Here is a 6,255-nt window from a genome sequence, read left to right on the forward strand (position 1 = left end):
CACACACACACACCTGTGCACTCATATTCAGTTCCATTCACCTGCACCCATGCCTAAGTTCAAATATAATCTTTTTGCTCTTGACTTACAATGGATTTCCTTTCCTTTAAGCTGGAGAGAGAGGGTTGTGGTGTAGTGTATAGCGCGCACACACACACACACACACACACACACACACACACACACACACACACACACACACACACACACACACATTCTCTCTTTCTCTCTGTGATCATCAAATATTCAACCAATCCAGCTCCCTAACACAAAGAACCTACAGTTATATTCCAACGCTGTCTCCTGTGTGTGTGTGTGTGTGTGTGTGTGAGAGAGAGAGAGAGCAAAAGGTAAAGGTACGTTTGTGTGTGTGTGTGTGTGTGTGTGTGTGTGTGTGTGTGTGTGTGTGTGTGTGTGTGTGTGTGTGTGTGTGTGTGCAAACAAGTAAATACAGGTATATGAAACGAACTACAGGCCTGTAAATTAGTCAGGTATGTGAGGAAGATGGTTGAAGAGTGTGTGATGTGGTCTGACTAAGGAACATGGTGTTTTATGAGGTGATAATGGTTGTGTAGTGCAGGTATAATTCAGTAGGTGTGGAGGTGGGCAGGTGTAATATATCTGAAGTCAGGTGTGTAGTGGGATGAGGGCAGGTGTGGTGCAGACTGAAGTAATATTATATGGTCTTCATCAGAAACAGGTGTGTAGTGCAGGTATGGTTTGGTATTTGTAAGATGATTAAGGACAGGTGTTTGGTGCAGATATACCTCAGTAAGTGTATAGTAAGGCTGTTATAAGGTATTCATGAGCAGTGTGAAGGGGCGAGGAACGTGCTTGCGTGTGTTTGTTCCTCCCTGTGCCGCGGCAGTCCTCTTACTTGGATCACACAGCTTCACATATCACAGCTTGGGCACTGATATTCACCGTCCTCACCAAATTTATGCTAGAGCTGTGCCGTTCACGAGTGATACTGGCCTTATTTTTATGTCATGTCTGTGAATATAGAGGAAGATCAGATGAATCTATTTTATTGAAACTCAGGTCTCTAAACTGGTCCTTGCCTAGTTAATGTCTCGATCTTGAGCCCTTCTGAACAAGAAAAAAAATCACTTGACAACTACTTCCCCAACACCACACTTTTATGGTGCTAATTAAAGGCATGTGTGTAGTACAGGTCTAGCTCAACAGGTGTACTTTAGCCTCTGAAAAGGTGTTTACAAGAGGTGTGAAGGAAAGGGAAAAGATGTATGTGTGTTAATTGTCAGGTGTTACGCAGGTGAGGGCAGCTGTCAACGCCTAGTTAACAAGAACTTACACCTTTTTTTTTTGTACATTTTTTTCTTTCTCTGGTTCTCTTGTTTCTTTTTATATTCTTTTTCTTTTTATCTCCTTCTTTTCCTTTCTGTTCTCTAAATAATTGCCCAAACTAAATCTACTTCAGTGTTATCTTTACGTGCTTCAATTTCTGCCTTTCTCGTGTATCCTCACCTTTCCGTCCTTCTCCTCTTCTCTCTCTTTCCTCTTCTCTTTCTCAACTCCTAGATAACAAGATCGTATTTACCTGAGTTTGTTTTAGTTTTCTGTTTCACCTTATATTGCTTGCTTTCTCCCCTCCCCCCTCCTCTGTCTGTCTGTCTGTCTGTCTGTCTGTCTGTCTGTCTCTCTCTCTCTCTCTCTCTCTCTCTCTCTCTCTCATCTCACAGCCCCGTATTCTCTTATCACCTCTCTTTTTTCTCTTCATTTCGCCTTTTCCTTTCCTCCTTCTTGTCTTCCCTTTCCTCCATTCTCTCTCCATCTCCCCTTACTTTTCCTCCAGCTTGTCTCTCCTTCCCACCCTCTCCCCATCTTCTCTCCTTCCCTCCCCCCCTCCCCCGTTCTCTGGGGTGTAACCTCTTCTCAATGCAAATATTTTATGCTCCTTCGTGTCTTGACTTAGTCTTTCCTTCCTACTTTACTTTCTTCCTTCCTTTCCTCCTTCTCTTCCTTCTCTCTTTCTATCTTTTTCTCTTTTTCCTTCCTTCCTTCTCTCCTCTCATCTTCAGTTCATGCATCTTTCTTTCCTTCCGTTCTTCCTCCCCTTCCTTCCTTACATCCTACTTCTTTCCTTCCTTCTTTCCTTCGTCCGTTATTTTACACTTTTCCTTCTCTCATCCTTCTCTTCTAACCTTTCTTTTCACTTTCTTTCCTCCCTCTTCTCCTTCCCTGCACGTCTCTTCCTTTCCCTTTCCTTCATCGCTTATCATCTTCTCAGTCTTTCTTCCACTATTATACGGGTTCGAAGATTTGGCCTGGAACCGAAAAAAAGATCTTGAACCGAAACCTTCATCTTAGTGTCAACAATCACTGTGCAACATCGGCCTTGATGCACTTCGGGTCAAACATGACACTATTATTATTATTATTGTTGTAGTTGTTATTATTATTATTATTATTATTGGTGTTATTATTATTATTATTATTATTATTATTATTATTATTATTATTATTATTTTTATTATTATTATTATTATCATTATCGTCATCATCATCATCATCATCATCGTCATCATCATCATCATCATCTATCATTATTTCACGAGCCGAATCGTCCTCAACTTCAGTGTCAACAAAACATGAGGCAGTGTCGTCCCTTTGACCAACTTCGGCTCAAACATGACACATTAATTCCCAGAGCAGAGAATTGCACAGCGTCTTGATATTATAAGCGACAACTCGGTAAATTCGTTATTTCAAGACCAAACCTCTACAAAATGAGAAAGAGGAGGAGGCGGGAGAGGAAATAACCGAAGAATCTAAAAGCCGGAAGTGCAGTCTGCCGCCAAGAAACTGAATACTGTATTTAGGCCAGATTGGGAACCGGTTTAAGTATGAGGCGGGAAAATGATGGGCTGTTATTCTCTCTCTGCAGTTCATATAATGCAGGTTTCAGCAACATAATAATAATAATAATAATAATAATAATAATGATTGATGATTGTCTTGATCACGTTGGTACTCCTCCTCCTTCTACTACTACTACTACTACTACTACTACTACTACTACTGCTACTACTACTACTAATCATCATCATCAGTCAGCAGTAGTTTGTCCCTGATCATCTGCTCGCATGCCCGTCTCTTGGAAACGACCGTGACCCGGCCATAGCTAATCCAGACACACCTAATGTACCGCCATGCCTTGGAATGAAGACACTCCTGTTTGTTGGAATGTCTGTATGGTCTGTTTAACTCTACGGCATTTCTTTATTGAGTGTCTCAGTGGATCTTACCTCATATCCTTAGTATTCGGTGAGGAGGCAGGATTCTTGGTGATCTGTGTTTTGTGTGTGTGTGTGTGTGTGTGTGTGTGTGTGTGTGTGTGTGTGTGTGTGTGACTTTATAGCGTGCTCTTGGCGATTGTGTGTGCAGGTTAATATGTGGGGTTTGTGTCTTTAACTGTATTCTCGCTTTACGGTAGCAGTGATTGGGGTAACGTTGGTAGGGTCAGGTACAATATGTCTCGTACAAGATGTATTGTTATCAGTCAGGTAGACAAGTATTTCAGTCTTAATTATTGTTACCATAACCATCATCATTACGCATAGAACTTAGAAAAACTTTGTCTCCTTCCCATCCATCTACCTCCTGTTTCTTTCCCTTCCCTCATTCTTATTCCTTTCCCCTTCCCAATTCATCTCTTAATACTCTTCCTTCCCACCCCTCCTTTCTTCTCCCATCTTCACCCTGCCCATTCCTCCTCTCTTCCCCTCTCGTTCTCCTCCATTTCCCCTCAATCTTCCCATTTCCCTTCCTCATCCCTCTCCCCTTCTCCATCCTCCTCCTCCTTTTTCACTCCCCATTCCAACACCCATCCCTTCATTTCCTCTTTCTTTTTCCCCATCCAACTCTTTTTTCCTCCTCCCTCCTTCGTGCTTTCTCACTTAGCAACCTTCCCCACTCCTCTTCCCTTTCTTCCTCTCCTTCCCCATCTTTCCCTCTCCTCTTCCCTTCCTCCCCAACCTTTATCTCTCCACTTCCCCTCATCCCCCACCTATCCCTTTCGACTTCCCCTCCCCTCCACCATCTTCCCCCTCCTCTTTCCCTCCCCTTCCCCCCGAGGGAGAGAGAGAGAGAGAAAGATCCCCTCCCCCTGAATTCTTGACAGCAGCGTATATTTGTATCAATAGTGGTGGATGGGGTGACCTGTGGATCCATCGTGTGGAGAGAGAGAGAGAGAGAGAGAGAGAGAGAGAGAGAGAGAGAAAGAGAGAGAGATTAAAGAGTAGATATAAAAATTAAAGATTAAGATAACACATTATCATCATCATCATCCCAGCCATTATTCCCACGTAAGAGATGGGGTGAGGTTGGGTCCATATACGAAAGAAGGGCACACACAGACTTAAAACCACCACACGGCATGCACGGTAAAATGGGCCACAGCTTCAATCACACATTTCCAAGCCTCCGAAATCCTGCCTCCGCCTCATAAGCAAAAGCCTTCTGGATGTCAAGTACCCTCTTTTCTTTCTGGACGATCTTGGTGTATACTTGTGAGAAAGAGTTTTTCCGGCCTATGCAGGTTAAAATGGGGTCCAGCTCAAGTTTTATGCGTCTGTCTACGTCTATTTCGATTCCTTGTCATCCATACCTCGCCTTCTCACATACTCATATACTACACCTATCCACCTTCATGGTCTTTGTCTCCTTTCTCCCTCAACTTCGCTTATATTTCCCGTTTCACCATCCCACTGATGCTGAAGAGGGACGCCTTCACGCTGTGGCACCAACATACCTGTTCAACTTCACTACCTGTTTATATGTAAGCTTTCTTCAGCAGTGTAATGGTGGATCGCAAGAAAGGCAACTTCAGGCTGCAGTCCACAGGGTTCAAGTTTATGACAACTTAGTGTATGCAAACTCTCCTCCACCCTTCTGTAGAGAGAAATTTACAGCACATCTTTTGCGATTTGTCATGCTCCTTACCCTATCCACTTAACCCACACATACTCCTAGACAGTACCATTTCCACTGCCTTCACTACTGACTCTTCACCTGATGCCTTACCCCAAATCTCACATCCATGTACAAATCAAATAATCAATCAATCAATCAATCAATCAAAATACAGTAAAGCTTGAACATTAAAAAAAAAATCATACCGTAACTTCATTTCCTTCCAAAATATAGGAGTTATTGGTGTGAATCCCGGAAGTCAAAATCTCACCCCACGTCTGTTTCACCAGGATAATGTCATCTGTTTCCCCTCGCGATAAATGGAAAACAAAAAACTCTGATCTTTGTTTGGGTAGCATTTAAGGCCCCACACATCATCATCATCATCATCATCATCATCATCATAACTATCCTTTTCTTGTTCCTCCTCTTCCTCCTCATCATCATCAGTATTACTATTATTTTCATCATCATCATCATCATCATCATCATCATCAGTATTATTATTGTTTTCATCAATATCATCACCCCAGTATCTTTATATTGAAATGTAGTTGTCTTCATCAATAATTTAGCTTCTTTATTTATTCTTTTCACCATAATGCAATCTCTGGTTTATTTCTGTAGCTTAATGTCAAGGATGGCGATGATGCAGGGGTTGAAAATAATAGCAATAGTTCGCGTCTTCAAATACAAGTCTCCTTCTAAGTATTTTTCATCCATTTCCCCCTGGCGATGAAATGAAAGACAACCCGTTTAAGGAGGCTCCGTAGCGCCTATTCCTTAGCGATTTATTTAGTGATATTGCTGGTTAGTATCCATTTTGTACGTTATATATGCAGAGTATAGTAGTGTTAGAGTCGTACAACACAGAACAGGATGGGAAAGGTATATTAAGCCAAGTAAATCGCTTAGGAAAAGGTGTTAGGGAGCTTTTTTGGGGCAGCATTTCCGGCCCCCCTCCCTGTCTCCTGAGCGGCCTTGATCTACTGACCTCGGTGTTCTTTGTACCACCTCCATTTTTCTGTGCAACGTATACCTGCACTTCCTTACCTTCATCTGTTTCATCTTTCTCTGTACCAGGCCTTGTTTCCGTCTCTCTTCCCTCTCTTGTGTTCTCTGTTTCTTGGTTTTTAGTTCCTCCTTCTTTATTTTTTTTTTTTCGTTCTTTCCTTCCATCTTTTTCCTCTTCTTGTGTTTCATTGCTTTAGGTCTTTTCTTCTTTCTTTGTTTTATCTCTAATATCAGTCTCTTTTTTTTTTTCCCTATATATTTGCCTTTTAAGTCGCTCTTGTTTCTCTGAATTATCTCGTCTTTCGA

This window comes from Coenobita brevimanus, chromosome 74 (assembly GCF_032717465.1).
Source record: "Coenobita brevimanus isolate Jiangsu-jjx chromosome 74, ASM3271746v2, whole genome shotgun sequence".
NCBI lineage: Eukaryota > Metazoa > Arthropoda > Malacostraca > Decapoda > Coenobitidae > Coenobita > Coenobita brevimanus.